General features: G+C 37.6%; 1 pseudogene; it reads right to left on the minus strand.

Moving 5' to 3' along the window:
* Positions 1–305: 305 nt before the first annotated feature.
* Rpl37-ps3 (ribosomal protein L37, pseudogene 3) overlaps positions 306–23,728 on the minus strand; it is a 64,958-nt pseudogene continuing 41,535 nt past the window's right edge.

Raw genomic sequence — 23,728 nt, forward strand, 5'->3', positions numbered from 1 at the left:
GTGTTAGTCATTTGCACGCATTTGAAAAATAAATGTGAGCTTGTTTAAATATCTCTTTCTCATATTTATATTTCACCGATTTTTAATTATATAGTATTTGTACTTTTCAAGGGTCTTCCTGCCGTCTAGCTACCAATCGCTTGCCTATTGTATCAATATCTTCTCTCATTTAATCATTTGTTTCTTAATGTTTCAGTTTTCTTTGATTGCAAAAATTTTTGGTTGGCTGGAACTACATTATTTTATTATTTTATTTTTTTATTTTTTTGGAACCAGAACATTTATTTCGTGACTGATTGAAATCCTCAAGATGAACTGGATGCTGCAACAGCTGCCCTCTTGGGTCGGGTGTTGTTCCTTCACAGAATCCATGTCTCACTCTGTGGTAGACAATATCTAGGTGTCTCATCCGACCAGTCCCGGTAGTGTCTCGTCTCTGAGCCTTGGCACTCCAGTTATACTTTCTCTTGTACTTTTCTCTTGTATCCACATTTGCCACAGGTCGACTTCTGAAGGTGGCAGGCCTTAGAGCCACAGCGGTGGCACAGCTTGAGCGTCTTATGGCGATGCTTTCCAAAGGATGACGCTCTTCCGGTCTCTGTGGCCTCACCGGTAGAAGCAAGATGAAGAAAGGCCGGAACCACATTTATCTATTTCCCCTCTGTTTTCTGGATGTGATGGTCTTTTTAAAAAGATTACAGCTCTTATTAATGTTCAAGCACGACCCTTAAGGTGTCTTCTAGCAGATTCTAGTTTCTAGACTTGGTTGTATGCATTTTTGCCTGGTTTTACACACACTATTTTTTTGAACCGTAAGATACAGTTTTACTTTTCTGCATGTGGACCTTCAAATTGCGCAGCATGGAATGATTGAAAAGCGCTTCCTAGCTCTGATGCGTACCTTTTATCTTTGTCACTAATCAGTTTGCTATAGCTCTGTGGGTTTACTTCCCTGACTTCTATTATGTACTATTGGCCTATGTAGCTGAGGTGGACTTCCTACTTTTAGGGTTGTTGCTTGTGAATATCGCGTTTTTCTGATGGCTGTACCACAACTGTGCTGTGTATTTTACTGTTAGGCATTCACCTCTGCCCCTATAACTTCTTAAGCTACTTAGAAATTTTATTGTTTCATATAAAATGTATGTTTATTTCTAGTCTATATGAAAATGTTATTGGCATTTTCCTAAGTATTACAGTGAATCTGGAGATTATTTTATTTATTATGGACAGTCTAAAAATATTAGTTCCACAATATGTGAATATGGAATAGCTTTCTGTGTCTCTGTGTATGTGTGTGTGTGTGTGTGTGTATTGAAATGTTTTTTTTATTATAGATATGCTTCTCCTCTTTGATTGACTTTATTCCGAGGCATCTTTTTGATGGTTGGTATTGATGGGATTAATTTTAACTTTATTATTAATAATTGACATTTAGCAGCACTGCAGACTAATATGTTGGCTTTATATTCTGCTGCATTGTTGACTTTATCTACCAGTTGGCATAGTTGTGATGAGCTGTGTCTTTTAGAATTCATTTTTAGGGGACTATGCCATCTATCGCAATGGTAATTTGACTTCCTCTTCCCAATTTAATGTCTGTCCTTTTTCACTCTTGCCTGGTTAGTTTGGCTGATATTTCCAGCATTGATGATGAAAATATGTTGGAAGTAGGTATCTTTTTTCCTGTTCTGGATGTAAATGGAAGCTTTTACTCTTTCCCTATATAGTAGGATGTTAGCTCCTTAACCTTCATATCTGGTATTCATTTTGTTTACAATGTTCATTTAATCTTCAATTTGCGTAAAATTTTTGTAAGAAACCAATGGCAAATTCTCTGAAATGTCTTCTTAGGTATATGGAGGTGATAGCATGGATTTGAACTTCTTTGACTCTATGTAGCAGGCTGATCGGTTTATATATATTGATCTATCATTCACGGTAAAGCACGACTTTTCAAGAAAGGCCCATTTCTTCAAGGTTATCAAATTTGTTTATAGTTAGTTATAAATGATTATTTCTATCACTCCAATAAATTTCAGTGCTAATCATACTGTCTAATTCTCATCTAAGATTTTATTTACTTGAGCTTTCTCCTTTTATTTGCTGGTCAGTTTAATCTTTCTTCAAATGTCTTTCATTTTCTCCAAGAAGCAACTCTTGATTTGATTGTTTTATTAGGGTTCTGTTCCATTTATTTCTAGTCTGAGCTTTATTAATAGATTTCTACTAATTTATGGTTTGGGGCTTCATTTGTTTGTGTCTGTTAGTTGTTAGTTTGGATAAAGTTTTATCTGAAATGTTTCATCTTCTTCTTCAACTCATGGTATTATTCCTCTAAGCTCACACTTTAGGACTGCTTTCCCCAAATCCAATAGATTTTTGCTTACATTTCATCTCCTTTGTTTGTCTCCGGAACATCTTAAACTCAGTCCTTTATGACTCCCATGATCCATTGGTTATTCAAATGTAAGTTCTTTGATTGGTATAAGTTCCAAAGATTGTTGGGTTACCAATTCCTAGTTTTACTGCATTGTATTTGGGAAATATTTTTGATATGACTTTGGTTTTAAATGTATTTCTGACCCTTATTTTGTGTGTACTGCAGGGCCCATGGGACCTTCCTTGGAAGATGCATTAATATTTTGGCATTAATGATTGTATGAAGTTGTTTAAAGATGTTTACAATTTATCTGTCATCATAACTTTATGAAAAGTCTCGAAAATTATATATATGCATTTCCAGAGTGTTGAAAATATGGAACATCTGACCTACACAGAACCTGAGAAGGATGTATTTTTAAAACGTGTTAGATGGAATGCTGTCTAGATGTCAGTAGGAACATTGGTGGTGTATTAACTTTAAGCCTCACATTTCCTTGTGGATTAAACTGGAAAGTAAAGTTACCCTAGAACTACAGGTCCAAGTCTACCAATCTCATCAAATTATCCAGTATTATATATTTAGACATAATGATATTAGAGATACTAAATACATCTATGTAATATATGTAAATATTAATTCTTGTTGAATTTTCCACTTTATTATTATATAATAACCTTTCAAATTCTTTTCTATTTTGTTTATTTTGAGGCATATGAGTGGTTTGGCTGCATGTTTATTTGTGCGCTAGGTGCATGACAGTGCCCATGGAGGACAGAAGAAGGGATTCCAATTCCAGGAACTGGAGTTACAGACAGTTGTAAGTTGCCAGGAGGGTACTGAGAACCACCCCTGAGTCTATTGGAAGAGCAGCCAATGCCCTTAAACACCGGTGTCTTTTCTTCACCCTCCTTGCATCTTTTTATTGGTTTTTTTATTTAAGATACATTTTATCTATGAATGTCTGTTCTTGTTTTCTTATTTTGTTTACATAAAATATCTGATTACATCTTCTTCACTTTGTGTTTTTAGAGATAAATTGAATTTCCTGTGAACAACATGTAGTGGTGTGTTTTCTTTTGATTAGAGAATGTTATCTATTTCCAGTTAAATAATTACAGAGAGATTTCCTACAACCATCTTATAAATTGTTTTTTGTCTTTCAGTTTTTTTCTCCCTTCTTTCCCTTCTCTTCATTCCTTTCACCCAGATTCCTTGGTGGTTGGTTTAGTTTATGGAGTATTTTTGTTTCTTATTATTTTTCAGTCTTAGGTTATAGATTTTCTTTATTGCTATCATGCGGCTCAACAAAAATATTTTCTGTTGTAGCAGCCACTTTGAAATGTTTGCAAGTTAATATAATCATAAAAAAGGTTACCACAAAAATAAGAAGCACTAACAAAATCCAGTGAATTCCATCTCTATATTTAGAATTTTTGGAGACTTACGTTTACTCTTTCTATATTCCTTATTTTTAACATAACAGTAAATTTATTTTAATTATTTTGTTTTAAAATTTCAGACTAAAGATAAGAATTTCCTATGCATCATGTTTACAATATTAGAATATTCTGAGTATATATTTCTTTTATGTGTGAGTTTTAAATCTTGTGCTGGCCTTTTGTGGAGTAATTTCTCCTTCCGTTCAAAGATCTGTTTAGCATGTATTAGATGATAGTTCTGGAGGGCAGATATTCTCTTGGCTTTTATCAATATTTATCTCTCTTTCTGAAGTACAGCTTCTCTGCATAGTATTCTGGATTGGAATTTCTTTCTTCTCCTTTAAAAATGTGAAGAGTTAACGATGTTGTCTCCTGACCTACAGGGTTTCTTCAGTGAGATCTACTGTCAGGCAAATTGGAATACACTTATTCTTTGACCTTTGAGAGCTTGGTGATAATATATTTTGGAGTAGACTTGTCTGAGTTGACCCTTGATCACATTTGTTGACCCTTTTGTCCACATGCATTTGCAATTACTTTCCAAAGTTTGGAAGAAAATTATTATTTGTGCAAAAGTTTATCTAATATTTTCATAATTTATTAGCTTTATTTCAGTATAGGGTGCAGGCTTCAGGTGGGTTTTTACATTTAGCAATGCTGCCTCTTTAAAGCATGCTACATTGTGGTAATGTCTTCCCTTGACTTCTTTTTGGCAGTGATGGCAAATCCTCCTTTTACAAGGGAGAAAGGGCCATCAGTCTAATTCTATTATGCACCAGGGTCCTGTGAATGCTCTGTTTCTACCAAGCTATGTCTTTGTCTTTACTCCTCTACTACTGTCTTCTAACTCATCTCATTCACAACACTTCATAGTGTAACACTTAATCACATGTTTTCGGTCAGTATTGTTTTCCTTGAATGAAGAAATAGATCGCAACCTATTACTTTCTGAATGAAGGGTTCAGCCAATTTTAAAGATGCTGAGAAATTCTTTATCACAGCAATATCTTTTCATGATAATTACTGTGAATACTTTTAACATCAGCATCAGTCTTTGCAAATTTCAGCCAAGGCAGTTAGTGACAAGCATTTCAAGACAATTAGTGACAGGCATTTCCTTCTGTACTCTTATGAGATTAGATGAAGAAAGAAGGCAGTGGAAAGGAGGCAAGAGACTGTTATGTACCATTATTTGTAAACTCCAAAACACACCAATAAAATTTCCTCCTTTAGTTAGGGAAATAGGAAAGTTATAGGTGCCAGTACCACAATCATTGAGTTCATATTTAAATAGATTCTGGATCGACAATATGACCTTTAACAACAAGCTTGCTAACTATCAGTGTGCTGAAAAGAACACGCTCCTGACGTCCTTCCAAATCGCCAGCTGTATAAGAAAAATAATTACATCCTCAAAAGCCACAAAGCCTAAAGGAAAGTAGCAAAGATTAAGTAGGTAATTCCATGGAGGCCTATTCAGAGTCCCGTCTGCATTTACAGCCAATTTCCTTCCACATGATGTTTATTTCTTTGTCAGATATTTATAGTTCAAATACCAAAAGTCCATTGAACATCAGCCATTGATACAGTAATATAAAGTAGATTTATATATTCTGCTTGTCTGATACTCAATTGGGAAGAGAAGGCATTGCTCAACCTAATAGTCTCCTTTCTTAAGAGGTATTCATTTTAAAATGTGTCTTATAAATACAAGATGGGTTAAAATGCTGTGCTCTAAATATTTTTAAGGGATTTATGTTTGCATTCACTGTCCTTTTAATCAAACTTCAATGCATTTCTAATAGTGCAGAAGTTTTCAGGAAAAAATACGACTTGCTACTTCTGAAGCTAAAAGTTTACTATTAGAAAGGAATTCTTGAAAGTTACTAAAAGAGAACACTGTGGACACAGTGCCAGACTTTTTTTTAGCATTTATTGAAAACATTTTTGCATTAATGATTGTATGAAGTTGTTTAAAAATGTTTATAATTTGTCTGTCATCACAACTTTATGAAAAGTCTCGGAAATTGTGTATATGCATTTCCAGAGTGTTAAAAATATGTAACATCTGACCTACTCAGAACCTGAAGAAATTTCCTTTTCGTTTGAAGTTTTGGTTTTTAAAGTATTGGTAGTATCTTAATGGCCTAGAATATCAGAAGACATTGTAACTGTATTGTACCCTATGGGTCCCCTTCTCCTACAATCATGTGTTCTTGTCATTCACTGACGTTCCCCCCAGGTCAGAAACTATGCTGTCTTTTGAATGTAATATTATCCTGAGCCCTGTAGCATTTCTCCTTCTCTTCACTTTTAGATTTCTTGATCTAATTACTCAAAAACCATTTCTCTTTTATCTCAGCATCCATTTGCTTTTTAATATATTGTGAACTCATCACTCTAATGTATAGAACATTTCTCTCCTCCAGTCTTTACTGGCAACTTCAGCTAGTTAACTTAGGTGACTTTGTTCAATCATGAAGCCATCCTTCAACAAATTTGGAACAATTGAGGTGTTGCCCTGCACACATTGAAACTTTCTTAAATGTCATTTCAAAGTCCAACAAGGATAGATGAGTAATTTTGTTGAGCGGTGAGCTAAATGATAACAATTATGAAAATGTTTTGATGCTAATTAAAATACCCTTGGCTTCAAAAGTCTCCAAAAGTTGGTAAGTGGTTTTGTAATTCTCTAACAAAGGGTATGGATGAGGTCACCCCTAACACTAGTTCTTCATTGCTGTCCTGGAGCTCAGAAGGAATGAATGGTGACACAATTTGGAGCAAAAGGCCCAGGTAGATGTACAAATGATAGTGAGTGATGAGAAGGTGTGCTTAGTCACCTTTCCTGAGCTTAATACTGACCAGAATGCAACATTTTTTTTCTCAAGTTCTTCTCTAGTCAGTCCGTAAAATGCAGAACTCAAAGAATCAACCCTCAGAAACCTGGCAGAAAACAGGTTTGAGATAATTGACTTATGCCTGCTACAGTTTTTACCAGAGGCAGATCAATGCCATGCTGAGAAAAATCAAAATAGTAGTGGCAAGAAATAAAGAAATATGGGGGCAGAGGCTAAGGTATTGAGGGGACAATTATTAGTTTCTATGATGTCTCCTCTCTACCTAATCCACCTTATTTTCCTTTTTCTCTGTTTGGCTGTAGATAATGGAAATTTTTTGATGAAGCGAAATGTCTTTTAGTTTAAAAAAATTTTGGGGCTACTTGGAGACACTGAAAGCATTCCTAGGCGTTAATCATGATAAAGCAATTAACATGGTTTTCCTCTGTACACTACTGCAACTCCTTATCCCACTGAGAATGGTACAAGACGGCAGAATTTATTTAGAGAGTCAGTAATTCTTTCTCCTGAAAAGCATTGGTGATCTCAAAACTTTCAGAACATTTAAAATATTCAGAAACTCATGACAACAATGCCATTGAAATTCTGAGTGTTTCAAAAGAGAGTAAAAGGATTGAGAATAGTGTCATGTTTCTTTGAGTAGACAGAGTGAAGGACTTATGTGGAAAAGGTGTTTGAGACCTGCAGGGTAAAGAAGTATGACTTGACATATTTTTTTCTTACAGGATAAAAAGAAATTGATGAATTTTAAGCCCTCATTCAACAAGCAAAGCTTTGTGACCATAATTAAGTAGTGTCAGAAGATTTTCATAAACTGTCTTAGAAACTCAGGAATTGATTGATTCCTGGAATACATCATGAAACTGAAGATTGTATAAAATATAATGTGAAATAGTAAGATTCAAATTAGACTGAAGAAGTATATAATAAAATCCAAAGTTTCAAAATAAATAACCTTCTGTTATGCCTGTTTGTAATATCACATGCTCTTACTTTGTTATTGTGTAATAGTTAAGAAAGTTGAGCATACGCAAATACATAGGCAAATGCCAGCAGCGAACCATGGAACTGAGAACGGGACTCCCGTTGAAGGAATCAGAGAAAGGACTGAAAGAGGTGAAGGGGCTTGAGACCCCATATGAACAACAACGCCGAGCAACCAGAGCTTCCAGGGACTAAGCCACTACCCAAAGACTATACATGGACTGACCCTGAACTCTGACCTCATAGGTAGCAATGAATAGCCTAGTAAGAGCACCAGTGGAAGGGGAAGCCCTGGATCCTGCTAAGACTGAACCCCCAGTGAATGGGATTGTTGGGGGGAGGGCGGTAATGGGGGAAGGATGGGGAGGGGAACACCAATAGAGAAGGGGAGGGGAGGGGTTAGGGGGATGTTGGCCTGGACATCAGGAAAGGGAATAACAATTGAAATGTAAATTTATTCAATATTCTTAAGATGAATAAAATATTCCTTGAGTAGTTTATAAAATTATGAAATTTTATGTTCTGTTAAAAATGATATCAAGGTAAAGGAACACAACTGCAGCCCATACTCTGTAGTCAGCAGAATGTCTTGTTGATCAAGACAAACAAATCCCTGGGTTGGTTTTAAGCAAAATATTTTAGAATTTCTATGGCAAGACCATAAGGTGGAGCTTGCACCAGAAGAAGATTACGAACAACTCAAGAGTACTACATGTCCCCGAATACATTCCTTATTTGATGTGAAATTCATTTTCTCATTTGTAAAATGACTCTGGGAGCTAAAATATTTAACTCATGTGGTGATTTTAAGCAACAGATTGAAATCACAGCATAACACATTGTACCCAGGAAAGGTTATCAGAAAATATTGAAACCAAAATATATATTACAACACTTTTTATACATCGGTTTAATGTGTGCCAAAGTTATAACTAGGTTTTTTGTTTCTTTCAAAGATTATGTTGAGACTATTGTGATGGTTTTGGTGTGTTCCACATTTAATCTGCGATCTCTATATTTTTATTTTCCTTCTACACAACATGGTAAAATGCTGACATTTCAATGAGAATCCTGAAGCTAAAACCTAGGGGTACAGAGGCTCAATAGTTAAGACTACATTTGCTCATACAGAAAGCTTGAGTTTGTTTCTAAGCAATTGTCTGTTGGTTAACAACCACCCATAACTCCACCTCCAAGGAGTCCAATGTCTTTTTCTCTCCAGAGTGGGTACTTATTCTCTCTCTCTCTCTCTCTCTCTCTCTCTCTCTCTCTCTCTCTCTCTCTGTAGGCATATATATATGTATATATATATATATTTCAGAAGGAAAGAGAGACAGAGTGTCAGACACACACACACACATGAAGATACACACACACACACACACACACAGAGAGAGAGAGAGAGAGAGAGAGAGAGAGAGAGAGAGAGAGAGAGAGAGACTTTAGAGAGAAGACTAATGGTACAAATTTGCCTCTAACATGGGTCCCTAATGAAGTACTATAGGAATGGCTGCCAGTATTCACCATCTTTGTGTCAGATGAGTGGCATCTGTATCACTGGCACCAGTATTCTCATTGATGATGCTCTTAGAGCAGGAGGAGGTCTTACAATTATCATTTCAAGGGCTTCATTGATAGATTGACTGAGACAAGATCCTATATGCAATGGGTTGGTCTTGAACTCACAAAGTCACCAAAGAAGAGTTAATGTTTAAGTCAGGCTATACAATCAATGCTTTCCATTTGTCTTTGAACAAGACTCCAAGCTTCTTAGCAGTCAAAAGGGGACTTTAATTCCAGCGTAAAGGGCTTTTTCTGGGTTTGCTACCTTTAGTAGTCTGAGTTTATACAAAAACCTTGGGTTCTAGCTCTATGTGAGTAAGACATATTTGTGGAAACAAGCCTGCAGGTGGAGCTACTTGGAAAGTTCGTTGGGCAGTATAGGAATGATATAGTTACAGTTGTTATTGTTACCTTAATTTTAGTAGGGTAATCAGACACTAAGGAAGTTCATAAAATCATCCCTTGCTGCTGTTTATGGTCTTGGTCTCATATAAGCAGGTCCTTTCGATGAACTTTTAACTTGTAAAATGCCTTGTAATGAAATCCTTGTAGTCTTCACATTGTCTGTTTCTGTATTTTGATAGACGACCCAATACAAGGCCTGTTGGTGATGCAGGAGACTAGAGGTCCATGGAAGAAGAGAATCTAGAGATCGACATACTTGCAAGGGCTAGCATTTTGGGAAATTGAATGAAGCATGTGCTGTGTTAGTGACCTACGGACATCACTTTTCCTCCTATTTACCCCTTAAGAGCCAGGCCACAAGGGCGACATGGCACAGCTCGAAAATCCTGTGGACCTCTCACCTAAAAGTAATAAAGTTACCAGAAAACTGCTGGCTTTCTAGTAACCATCCACTTCAATATAGAGAAGCACAAGGACCTTCGCCATGGACTCCCATTTTTGTCGAGAACATTGAGATTGAAGAAACAAACAGACACGAAATGGCAAGGCTGCAGAAGTTCTCATGGTAAAGAATCACAAAGCCTCCATAAGCTGGGAATAATCTGTAGTGAGAAATAGCAGCTTCAGGGAGAAGAGTGTTGCTTAGAAATGGAATTTGCCACACCTGAGCCACCATAAACCCTGCCAAGCCCTGAACAGACACCTTGATTACAAGCCAGTGAGTTTCCTAGCCAAAGAATGTGGCTAAACCCAATGCAGTACTTGACCTGAAGACACTACAAGATTAAAAAATGCACTGTTTTAACCTTTGTAAGTTTGTGGTAATTTGTTGTATTTCAATAGGATCCTAATAGGCCAGGTGAAAGGAAAAAACTGACGGGAATCACTTTAATCATAAGCCTTCATAATAAATCTAAGTTTATTTTAAAAGGCTAATTTGACCTAATTTTTACATACATCAGTTATTATGACTACAAGAGCGTGGTGGTTTGTTTTATTACCTTTTCCATTATGGTAACAATTAGGAGTTTGCATATAATGGAATTGTAATGATTTCTTTTAAGTCATATGGTGTTCCCAGGAAAGGCTAGGAAATTCCAGTTAAATATGCTCAGATGACCTTTCTCCTGCTATTTGAAAAATTCCCTTCCATTTATAGGTGTGAGTGCGGGCTGAGCGGTGCCACCTTTTGTGCCTGTGGAAGTCAGAGAACAATTTACAGGCTTCAGTTCTCTTCTTCAACCATGTGGGTTCCAAGGACCGATTTCAGGCCATCAGGCTCAGAAGCAAGATTGGACCATGTTAGCAGCTTTCCTGTTTTGTTTTAATTGACACACAGTCATTGTGCATTGTACTGAGTCTCATGAGGACATTATCATGTAAGGATGCAATGTTCTTTTCTTTTTCTTTTGCAATGTTCTTTAAACATTTCTCCATGCTACATTTTTGTCCTTCCTTTGTCTCCCCTCCCAACTCCCATTACTCCCACCCATTCGCAAACTGTTGGTCCTACATTTATGTCATGAATACAAACATGGTTCAGTGTACACAGATGAATTTAGGACTCCAGATGAAGGAAAACATGACTTTTTTCTGTTTGATATCTACTTCCCCTTGTATGATAATGTCTGGTAGTATACACTTTTCTGCAAGTCATTTATCATCTTTTATGGTTGAATAAAATTTAGGTATACATGATAATATTCTTTAATCATTCTCCTTTTTATAGATAATTCATCCTGTTCTATGAAGAAGCTGTTGTGAATGATGGTATAATTGACATCAATCTGAAATATCTCAGTGATATTTTCTTAGGCTTTAGTGCAAATACCCAGGAATGGTCTAGCCATGTCTAATTTCATGTTGGTTTCCACAGTTACTGGCTAGTTTCTGTCCCCACCAACATGCCGTACATGATCTCTTCATCTGCATCCTCACCAGTGTTTGTCATTTGTTTCTATTTTATGATCGCATATATTTACGTGTATTTATGTGTTTGTTTTCACACCATTAATGCTGTGAGATATTCTTTTTAAAAGTACTTTATACACTATTATGTTGCTCAGGGTTTCACCTTTCTCTTCTCCCATTTTCCCGCCCTTCCAACTCCACACCGTTTTCTCTCTTTGAAGAAACAAAAGAATAAATCAAAGAAAAGCCAAACTAAATAAATAAATAAATCAAAGTGAACAAAGTAATAAACTAAATAAGAAAGACAAAAAACCAATGAGCATGAGAAACTACACATAGGCAAACACACACCCACACACATAAAAAACACACATTTTTTTCTTTGTAACGGGCATTTGAACTAACCCGACCAACTCTTCAAAAGGGGTTCTTCTTGTCTTTCTGTTGGAGGTGGATTCAAAATGTTCCCTCTCCCCACTGTAGTGCCTTTCACCTATGGTCCCCTACTTTGAGTCCAGAGAGTCTCTCACTTCCCAAGTCTCTGGTACATTCTAGAGGGTCCAGAAGAAAGACAGGGTGTCAAGTGAGGGATGGGATTGCTGTCTCACAGCCAAAGCTCTGACCCATAATTCTTCCTGTCTGAAAGAAATGAAGGGACTGAAATGGAGAATAGCCTGAGGAAAAGAGGGTCCAGCGACAAGCCCAAAGTGGGATCCAATTCAAGGGGAGGCCCCAAGACCTAACACCATTACTAAAGCTATGGGCATTCACAAAAAGGAACCTATCGTGACTGCCCTCCAAAAGACCCAACAAGCAGCTGAAAGAGTCAGATGTAGAAATGTAAACTCCATCAATGATCAGAAGTTGCTGACCCCTCTGGTTGAATTAGGGAAAAACTGGAGGAAGTTGAGGAGGAGGGCAACCCTGTAGGGGGACCAACAGTTTTCAGTTAACATGAATCTCTGAGATCTCTTAGATACTGGATCACCAACCAGGCAGCATACAGCAGCTAAGATGAGGTCCCCAACACATATATAGCAGAGGACTCCTGGGTCTGGATTCAGTCAGAGAAGATGCATCTAACCCTCAGGAGACTGGAGGCCCAAGGAAGTTTAGGGGTCTTGTGGGATGGTTGGACTGGGGACATCCTTGTGGATGGGGGAAGGAGGTAATGCCTGGAGGAAGGAGTATGGGATGTGGAACTCTGGGGGGGCATGAGGGGAATAAAATCTAGAGTACAAACATAATAAATAAATAAATGTGTGTACACTTACATGTGTTCTGTATAATTTTAGGTAAATATGAAAAATATGATATCTTGAGGTTATATCAAACAAACTTTGACTAAAATACAGAGTCAAAGAAACAAATGGCCCAACTGAAAAATGGGCTAGGGATTTAAACACAGCATTTCCAATAGAAGAAGCCAAACTGGCTTAGAAGTACCCATCAAAAGCAGTCATTATCCTCAACAAAGAGAGAAAGGCAAAATAAAACAACACTGAGATTTTATCCCTCCTCAGAAAAGTGACGAAGACCAACAAAAACCTGACAGCAAATACTGACCAGATTGGAAAGAAAGAAAAGCCTCACCACTATTTGACTGATTGGAAGCTGGTGCAGCCACTCTGGAAACCAGTACTGAAAGCCTCAACACAACTACACATCAACCTACCATATTATCTGATCATACGAGTCTTTGGCATATGCCCAAAGACTAAAGAGTCAATTCTATAGATACTTACTCTTGTTCATATCTGCCCTGATCACAGTAGCTAGAGAATGCAAACAATTTAAATGTCTTTCAAAACATGGATAACAAAAATGTACTGAAATATATGCATTTCATTCAATGCATTCAGCTGTGCAGAAAAAAAAAATAAATGAAATCATGAATTTTGGATATAATTGGATGGATCCAGGAAATATATTGATTAAGATAACTATACCCAAAAAGACAGATACCACGACTTCTTTCTCTTATCTGCAGTTTCTAGTAGGTGTGAGCATATTTAAATAAACCGTAAAATTCTAAAGGGACCATGGCTGGGCCACATATTGATCGGTGAAGAGCAGTTTTCAGGTGACCTGAAGTGGGAGACAGAATAGCAAGGAGAAGGCTCCAACTTGGGTAGAGGAAGTCAATACCGATACAGAAGCCATTCTGATTTGGTGAGGAGCAGATTTCCATTCTGTTTCCTTGATGCATAAGATGTAGACTCTTTTACCTGTTCACTGTTCTATTAGCGTTTCATGTTTTAAGAACTTTCTGTTGATTTAGTTAATTCACTGATGGTTGGGTTGTGCATTTTAGCGTTTTGTATGTTTTAGATTCTAAGCTTCAGTTCATTATGGACTTAGCAAGGGTTTGATCCTTTTCTGTGAGCCTCTTATTTACTCTGTTTTTCCCAGTGCTGCATAGAAGCCTTGAAATGTTATATCATCTTCCCAACAACTTGGGTCTGTTTTTAAAGAACACCTTGCCTATTTTTAGAATTTGAACTGTGTTTCATTTGGGTTTCTTTCTTTTACAGACTCAGAGTTTGGCGTCTAAGGTGTCTGACCAATTTGAGGACGGTATTTTGTTTGTTTGATTGTTTGTTTTGCGAGGACTGAGATACAGCGGTTTAGTGTTGCTCTCCCACATGTGGGTATTACGTTTTCTCCTTTGTTGACTAGGTCATCTTTTCTCCAGTGTGGTTAGCAACTTCAAAGCTTGTGGTGTTGGAGGCCTGGGTTTTAGTTTTGTTTCTGTGGATGTGACAGACTCCATGACATAAAGCAAACAAACACCACAGCTACCTGGGGAAGAAGTTTTTTGTTTTTTGTTTTGTTTTGTTTTGTTTTTGTTTTGTTTTGTTTTGTTTTGTTTTGTTTTTTCATCGTACAGGTTACAGTTTGTAATCTAGGAGAGGCAAGGTAAACGTGCAAAGAAGGAACCAACAAGGAATATTTGTTACTGGCATGCCTGTTAACTTCTGCCCAGCTAGGTTTTTTTTTTTTTTTTATAGAACTCAGGACCCCTGCCTAGGAATGGCACCACCTACAGTGGGCAGTGCCCTCCTGCATAAATTAACAATGACGAAAAATGACCTTACAAACAAGTCCACAGGTCAATTTGATGAAGGCAATTCTTTAATTGAGACACCTCTAAGTAACTCAAGATTGTGTTGTGTTACATCTGAACATAGCTAAGAGAGAAACTGTACAGGGAGGTTGTCTCAACGTAGCTGGAGGGAAAAGCAGCTTGTTAATGAAACACTAAGACCAAAATCTACTTAGAAACAATAGCTTGAAGATGAATAGTAGTTCCAAAGTACTCAAAATAAGAACTTTGGGATCTAAGAAGCTGACTGAGTAAGGAATCTTTCTGTTTACACAAGAGGGCAGGAACTCAAATCCTTAGCACCTATGTAGAGAGCTGAGCCTGGATTTGTATAACACTGTATTTGAGTTTAATAATATCTAAAAGGGGGCCAAGGAGGTTAGCCTGCAGATAAAGAACATGCTTCTAAAGATTGTATTCCCTGAACTCAGGTTAACATGAGGCAGGCCTGCTGGCCACCTCTGATCTTGGCTTTGGCTAGGTAGAGACAGAAAAATTTACCAAAGAATCCTAGACCTCACCAACTGAGATTCTCAAGATCACAGAAAACCGTTTTAAGGAAACAAGAGACTAGAATCATGACAAGAATTGGAGTACACCGAGTGGATGACTTGGATTCTGCAGCCAATCTAATGGACAACTCAAGTTCAATACCTAGAAAGCATAGGGTAGAAGACAAGAACTGAAGGACTCCTTGAAATTGTCCTCTGACATTAACTAAGCACACTTTCTTTTTCTCCCTTGCCCACAAAAACATGATAAAATATAGGGTGCAATTTAGGTCTCAAAGACCGCAAAAGTGATATGCAGAAGTTTCTATGACCTGCCTTCAGCACTATTCCAAGGAGAATGGGCTATTGGGCACTCCTCTTGTTCACTTTGCAGCAAATTTGTGACTTGAAAGAACCTGTGTTTTACTTAATATTCTGCCACAGTAGGTGCATGGTTATGCCTTTATTCTATGCTTAGGGGTTTAAGGTGAATTCTTCAGTTAAGGTAATGGGGGTTTGACAGAGGAGACAATAAAATCAAGGGGGCATTGATATAGGGATAAGGATTCCGTTTTTCTAAGTGCTAACAGAGAAGCAATGTATTAAGAAAACAATACTTCCAAATGAATTTGCAAATTTCTCTTTCTAGCTCTATGAAGAATTGAGTTGGAATTTTCATAGGAATTACAATGAATCTGTAGATTGCTTTCAGCAAGATGGCCATTTTTATTATATTAATCCTGCCAATCTATGAGCATGGGAGATTTTTCCATCTTCTGAGATCTTCTTTGAGTTCTTTCTTCAGAGACTTGAAGTTCTTGTTAGAAAAAATAACAATATGACAACTAGGGACTATTAAAATACTATAGATAAAATCAGACAGTAACCGAGACAGTAAGCTTACAATATATTGTAGTTCAATTTAGTTAGAAAATTTTTATATTGATTAATTATCTATAGTCATAGAAAAAGTAGAAAAGAAATCATAGTAGTAATACAAAGATAGTCTCACAATTCTGTGGATACTGAGAAAAGTATTTAAAAAATTTAAAAATACTACCACAAAACTCCCCCAAATATACATAATTTACCAGATATCTAGTTCAGAAAAGCTAAATTTTCTACAGTATTCCCCAAATTAAATAAATTAAATCTGCAGTTCAAGTGGTTAGGCATGAAATAGTCTCATCATTCTTATTCTTCCAAAGGATAGAAAACTGAGGCCTGATTCCTAGTCCTTCCAATGTAATATTATCAAAGGGAAATGATATAAAAATTACAAGTAGAACATTAAGATGCTAATACGTGTATGAAAGGTACAAATCATGAATAATGAAACTAGTATAAATCAAAACTGCATTATTAAAAGGGCTAAAGCAAAGTCTATTGAGAATGTAAAAGGATCAGGTCTCTTCTAAGATACCTAATGAAAAATACAACTTTGGACTTACTGGGGTTGTAATTTGCTGAGACAATGATCTGATCTTGCTTTGCATTTATAGCTACGTGTACACCAAAGTCATATAAAATTGTACGTAATTCCAGTTTTAGAAGCCAAATGCATAAGCAGCAATGGAATTGAATATAGCTGCAATTAAACAAAGAATTGCAGGCTTGTGCTGTAATAGAACTGAGAACCTCATCTTGAAGAACAGAAACTAGATATCATTCTTACTACTTTCTGCTTCTGCATTGTGGAGCTGGTTGTAAACTCTTTTTTTCTTTTCTTTTTGGAGCTGGGGATCAAACCCAGGGCCTTGCGCTTGCTAGGCAAGCACTCTACACTGAGCTAAATCCCCAATCCCGGTTGTAAACTCTTAACTACCGTTCCAGTGCCAAGTCTGACTGTAGGCTGCCATGATTCTCCCGTGCTGGCAACCCACTCCTACCCCTCTCTGCAACTGCCATTTATCCAGGAGTTTTTAATCTAAAGCCAGGAAGTGTGTTCTCCGAGATGGTGAAGGTTGGCATGGATACAGTTGATGCTGCAAATCAGGTAGGGCTAGAGTAAACATATCAGTCAAGTATTCTAACTCCACTCCAGCACGCACATGAAGATCTTTCTATAGAAGTGCCTGTTGTTAAGGAAGAAAATATGAAACTAAAATTAGAAACCAAGTTCTTGAACAATATATATAGAAAACCCATGTCTGCTTCTGTGCTTTCAAAACAACAGATATAAAAAGCAAATGAAAGGAAAATCTTCATCTTTCTCTCTTCTAGAGAGTTTTGGGCAATTTTTTTCTTTAAAATTTGGATAAAAAAAATAAAGACTGTAAGAAGTGAGTTGACTAGAAATTAGGCTATTTGATTAAGTCTGATTTTATTTATCCTTACATATATTTCTTTTTGGAATTTTAATATTGCAGTATACTACAAAGCATTAGAAACAAAAGGCATCTATTCTCATGCTTGGCAGGATTAATATAGTAAAAATGGACATCTTGATAAGAGCAATCTGTAGATTCAATGCAGTCCCCATCAAAATTCCAACTCAATTCTTCATAGAGTTAGAAAAAGCAATTTGCAAATTCATTGGAAATAACAAAAAACCCAGGATAGTGAAAACTATCCTCAACAATAAAAGAACTTCGGGGGGGAAACCATTATTCCTGTCTTCAAGCTATATTCCAGAGCAATTGTGATAAAAACTGTATGATATATGTACAGAGACTGGCAGGTAGATCAGTAGAATAGAATTGAAGACCAGGAAATGAACCCATGCACCTATGGTCACTTGAGCTAAAACTATCCAAATGAAAATAGCATTTTCAACAAATGGTGCTAGTTCCACTGGCAGTCAGCATGTAGAAGAATGCAAATCAATTCATTCTTATCACCCTGTACAAGGCTCAAGTCCAAGTGGATCAAGGACCTCCACATCAAACCAGATACACTCAGACTAATAGAAGAAAAAGTGGGGAAGCATCTCAAACACATGGGCACAGGGGAAAATTTCCTGAATAGAACACCAATGTCTTATGCTCTAAGATCAAGAATCAACAAATGTGACTTTATAAAACTGCAAAGCTTCTGTAAGGCAAAGGACACTGTCATTAAGACCAAACGGCAACCAACAGATTTGGAAAAGATCTTTACCAATTCTACATGCAACAGAGAGCTAATATCCCATATACACAAAGAACTCAAGAAGGTAGACTCCAGAGAGCCTAATAACCCTATTAAAAATGGGGCGCAGAGCTAAACAAAGAATTCTCACCTGAGGAATATTGAATGGCTGAGAAGCACCTAAAGAAATGCTCAACATCCTTAGTTATCAGAGAAATGCAAATCAAAACAACCCTGAGATTCTACCTCACACCAGTCAGAATGGCTAGGATCAAAAACTTAGGTGACAACAGATGCTGGTGAGGATGTGGAGAAAGGGGAACACTCCTCCATTGTTGGTGGGATTGCAGACTGGTACAACCACTCTGGAAATCAGTCTGGAGGTTCCTCAGAAAATTGGACATTGAACTACCAGAGGACCCAGCTATACCTCTCCTGGGCATATACACAAAGGATGTTCCAACATACAACAAAGACACATGCTCCACTATGTTCATAGCAGCCTAATTTATAATAGCCAGAAGCTGGAAAGAACCCCAATGTCCCTAAACAGAAGAATGAGTACAGAATGTGTGGTAGAAAATGGAGTACTACTCAGCTATTAAAAACAGTGACATCATGAAATTCCTTGGCAAATGGATATAACAAGAAAAATATCATCCTAAGTGAGGTAACCAAATCACAGAAAAAGACACATGATATGCATCCACTGACAAGTGGATATCAGCCTAAAAGCTTGAATTATCCAAGATAAAATCCACAGACCACATGAAGCTCAGGAAGAAGGATGACCAAAGTGTGGATGCTTCAGTCCTTCTTAGAAGGGGGAACAAAAATATTCATAGGAAGAGATATGGAGACAAAGTTTGAAGCAGAGACTTAAGGAATGGCTATTCAGAGCCTGCCCCACCCAGGGATCTAGCCCATATACATACAGCCACCAAACCTAGACAATATTACTGATGCCAAGAAGTGCATGCTGACAGGAGCCTGATATAGCTGTCTCCTGAGAGGCTTTGCTGGAGCATGACAAATATAAAGGTGAATGCTAGCAGACAGCCATTGAATTGACAACGGGGTCTGCACTAGAGGAGTTAGAGAAAGGATTGAAGGAGCTGAAGGGGCTTGCATCTCCATAAGAACAACAATACCTCAATCAGAGCTCCCAGGGACTAAACCACTATCCAAGGAGTACTCACGGACAGACCCATGGCTCCAGCTACATATGCTGCAGAGGATGATCTTATTGGGCAACAAGGGGAGGAGAAGCCCTTGTTCCTGCTAAGGATTGACTTCGCCAGTGTAGGGGAATGTCAGGACAGGGAGGCAGGAAGGGGTGAGTAGATGGTTGGGGTAACACACTCAAAGAAGAATGGGGAGAAGGGATAGGATGAGGATTTATGGACAGGAAACTGGAAAGGGGATAACATTTGTATTGTAAATAAATTTTAAAAAACCCGTTAAAAAGTTAAACAAAAGATACCAAAGTCATATTAATAGTTTTAATTTTGAAAATTAATCATTATAGAAAAAAGTGAGGAAAATGGAAAAGAAAACCAACTTCTTGGGATACATGACACAGGAGAACAAGCTTACTGTTCTGATTTTTAGAACACAAAGCAATTTGATCTTCCATTTTTGTGAACAGGGAGTCATGGTGATGCACATGACTTTTGTGTAGCTCAGTGATCTCTATGAGAATTTGGGGACAGTTTTGTCAGCCAATAATCTTTCATTAGCATTACCTTCTCATTTCACCAACTTTTTAAAAAACATTTATTTATTTGTTATATCTGAGTAAACAGTAGCTGTCTTCAACACACCAGACAAGGGCAACAGATCGCATTATAGATGGTTGTGAGCCACCATGTGGTGGTTGGGATTTGAACTCAGAACCTCTAGGAAGAGCAACCAGTGCTCTTAACCACTGAGTCATCTCTCCAGCCCTTTCCAACTCTTAATTAGTCAAGTTTTAACTGTACTCCAAGGTGTTTCATGACTTTAATTATATGATTAAAATGTTGAATGGATTCAAGAGGTTGCAAGATTGGTTTATATTGATACACAATGGTGAAAGAGCTCATACACCCACTTTCCAAAGCTTCCTAAGTAGTAAGAATACATTGCTAGAAGCATGCACATTAGTAATGCGAGAGGATTAATATAGACTGTATGCCTCAGTTCCACCATTTATGAAGAAAGAGTACCCTGCCCTGAATCCTGATGCCATTCCAAATATTAGATGAATGCAAAAGTGTTAACTACTGATTGATACTTTTATCATTTTGATTTCACACTGAATTGAGCTGATAAAATTCTTTGCCAAAGTGAAACATTTTAAAAGGTTATCCAACATGAGCACGTTCTTGGTAGCTTCCCAGTTTCCATTTCATTTTTTTTAAGTAATGAAAAATAGATACATTGGCCCACTTTAGCAACCCATAACTAATTTGAACAAATACCTTGAAAGTCATTTTCTAGTAAGAGAATAAAGAAGTGTTAAAATCTATTTTTATGTTAATGATCAAGAGAGTTATATGGGAATGGTTTTTCCTCTATTTAAACTAAATTTATTGTATTTTAAACCTTAAATAAAATGTACTTGATTAAAAATCTTGAATTAGATTTGTCTTGATAAATCTTGTCTTAGATTGTGATACAAATTATAATTTTTTTGCATAAATCTCCTTGAATATTTGAAGAATTACTTCAAATCTTAGCAAATATACTGGATATAAATTCAATAAGGGAAAGTGAATTATAGACAGACAATACAAGTAAGTTAATACTTAGGACATAGAAATGGGAACTAGGTTTCCTGAAAGGATTCTTATAAATAATTCTAAAAGTATTTATTTTCCAAACCCAAAAGTTGAGTAGGGAAAAAGGAGGAAAGTTTCAATTGTAAATAAGAACCTTTAAATGATTCATGAAGACAAATGATCAGGTAAAAACCAATTCAACGTGGCATAGATTTTCTAGGAATGATCTTTTCCCTGGATTTTGAAGAATGCCAACCAAGAGGGTACAATTGTCAGGATGCTGATTCTCATGTTGATCAGCTTTGGGATATCGTACTTACTGGCTCAGTTCTTATGCCAATGCTTGGTCTGTTAGCACTACCACTATCTGATCATGTCTTATTGAGGAATGCCCCACAAATCTGGTATTATCTGCAGGGAGAGGGCTTTCTCAAGAGCAGTGAGAACAGATTCCTGCAATAGCTTCATGCCAAAGTAAGACAAGTACACAGAGCAACTAAAGTCGAAGAATAGTTGCACCAGATCAGTGTTTTAAGGACCAAATGGAGCCCTCAAAGACCTTTAGTTTACATTCATGGGATTCTGCCTTTTGCCATCTGGTGGTATTGAAATGTAATTGCAACCACTGGGAAAAAAATTACTAAGTGACAGGAATTCCACGTACTGAGAGCACAGTCTATGATCTTGAGCAAAGGGATGTTAGACATACATAGTTACTTATATTTTTATAATGACCTACCTTCCTTGATAAGATGAAACCCCCAAAAATGCACCTAAAGAGAATGCTGGTGTTCACAGTCTGTGTTTATGATACCAAAGGGCCTAACAGCCATCTAAAATTCTGAGCTGTTATGTATGATGGGAGGCACTGTGTCCAAGGACGTGAATTGGATCTTTCTACACCAAGACAACACAGGGTGAATCAGTACTCTTACTTACACTAGGGACAAATGGAATAATAGGAATAATCAAGAATCGTGTGTGTGTGTGTGTGTGTGTGCGTGTGCGTGTGTGTGTGCGCGCGCGCGTGTGTGTGTGCACGCGCGCGCATGTGTGTTCCAGAAATATGCTGTAAGACAGATATTTTTGATTATTCAGCAGGGTTTCTAAAAACTCAAATTATGATTAAATAGGAGGTTTAGCTAACTTGGCTTCATTTCTCTGAAAAGTGTAGATTAAAGGGTCTTTTGTTTCGCCTTATTAGCTACAGTGTAATATCGTAAGAATAGCCGAGGTGCTTTGACGTTTTTAGATTGGAGATTGTCATTATCTCTTGGTGTTTTATGGTTGTAAATGTCTGCTCATGGTGTATAATGATTAGCTCCAACATGGGATAGAAGTCTACAGCTTCCCTGGGGTCCTTGAAAAGACTCATTGGTTAAAAAGGTCAGGGAACAGGAATGTTCCAGAAGCTAGGGATGCAAGAGACTCCCAGGACCCAATGGGGATGACATTAACTGAAATACCCAAGAGCAGGGAGCTAGAACCTGAAGAGACCACATCCAGTAGACAGACATGATCCCCGGTGGAAGGATAGGGCTACCCACCCATCCAAAAAGTTTTAATCTAGGATTGTCTCTGTCCAAAGGAAATGCAGGGACAAAAATGGAGCAGAGGCTGAAGGAAAGGCCATCCAGACACTGCCCCACTGTGTGATCCAGTCCATCTGCGGACATCAAACCCGGACACTGTGGATGACTCCAAGAAGTGCCTGCAGATAGAAGCCTGGTACAGCTGTTCTCCGAGAGGCTCTGCCAGAGCCTGACTAAGAAAAATGCAGATACAACGAACCACTGAACTGAGCCTGGGGACCCTAAGGGATGAATTAGAGGAAGGGCTGGAGGAGCTCAAGGGGATTGAAACCCCACAGGAAGAAAAACAGTATCAATTAATCAGAGCCCTCAGAACGTCCAGAATAAACCACCAACCAAAGAGTATACATGGGCCATGGCTCCTGCTACAAGTGTAGCAGAGGAATGCCTTATCTGGCATCAGTGGAAGGGGAGGTACTTGATACAGTGGAGGCTTGATGACCCAGAGAAGAGGGATGCCAGACGGGTGAAGCAGGAGTGGGTCGGTGAGTGGATGGGGAAGCACTCTCTTTGAGGCAAAGGGGAAGGGGAATGGAGTGGGGTGTTCATGAAGGGGAGACCAGGAAGGGGAATATAAATGTAAACGTAACTAATAATAAATAAAAAAGTAAAGAAAATGAGACTATTCGTCAGTATTTGGGAGTCATTATATTCTTCCTACAATATCTAAAAGTTTGTCATTAGTATCTGTGTATCTGTGTATCCAGGTAGATGGGGAGGAGAGGATGATGATGATGGTGGTGGTGGTGGTGGTGGTAGTGGAGGCAGTGGTGATGATGGTGATGATGGTGTGTGTGTGTGTGTGTGTGTGTGTGTGTGTGTGTGTGTGTGGTGGAGAGAGAATAGTAAAAGAGATAAATTCAATGCTTTGAGTCTAGTGCCCAGATAAACATAAATCATAGACAGTTGCCACACATTTGTAAAGTTGCTTCGATATTTGAACCCAGTTGGATCAACATTAACCTTTATTTCTAAACATATGTTACTCCTAAGTCATATTCTTATTATTAAGGTGTTGGTAAAAAAAAAAGTGTCGTGTATTTTCATTGCCCCAAAAGAAGAACTTAAAAGGAACAATAGCACAATTGTAACAGATAATGCACCAAGGGTTTACCTTTGGCTTTTCCCATGTCCTAGAGAACAGGAGAATCCCCAAGAC

Source organism: Rattus norvegicus, chromosome 18 (genome assembly GCF_036323735.1).
Source record: "Rattus norvegicus strain BN/NHsdMcwi chromosome 18, GRCr8, whole genome shotgun sequence".
NCBI classification, from domain to species: Eukaryota; Metazoa; Chordata; class Mammalia; order Rodentia; family Muridae; genus Rattus; species Rattus norvegicus.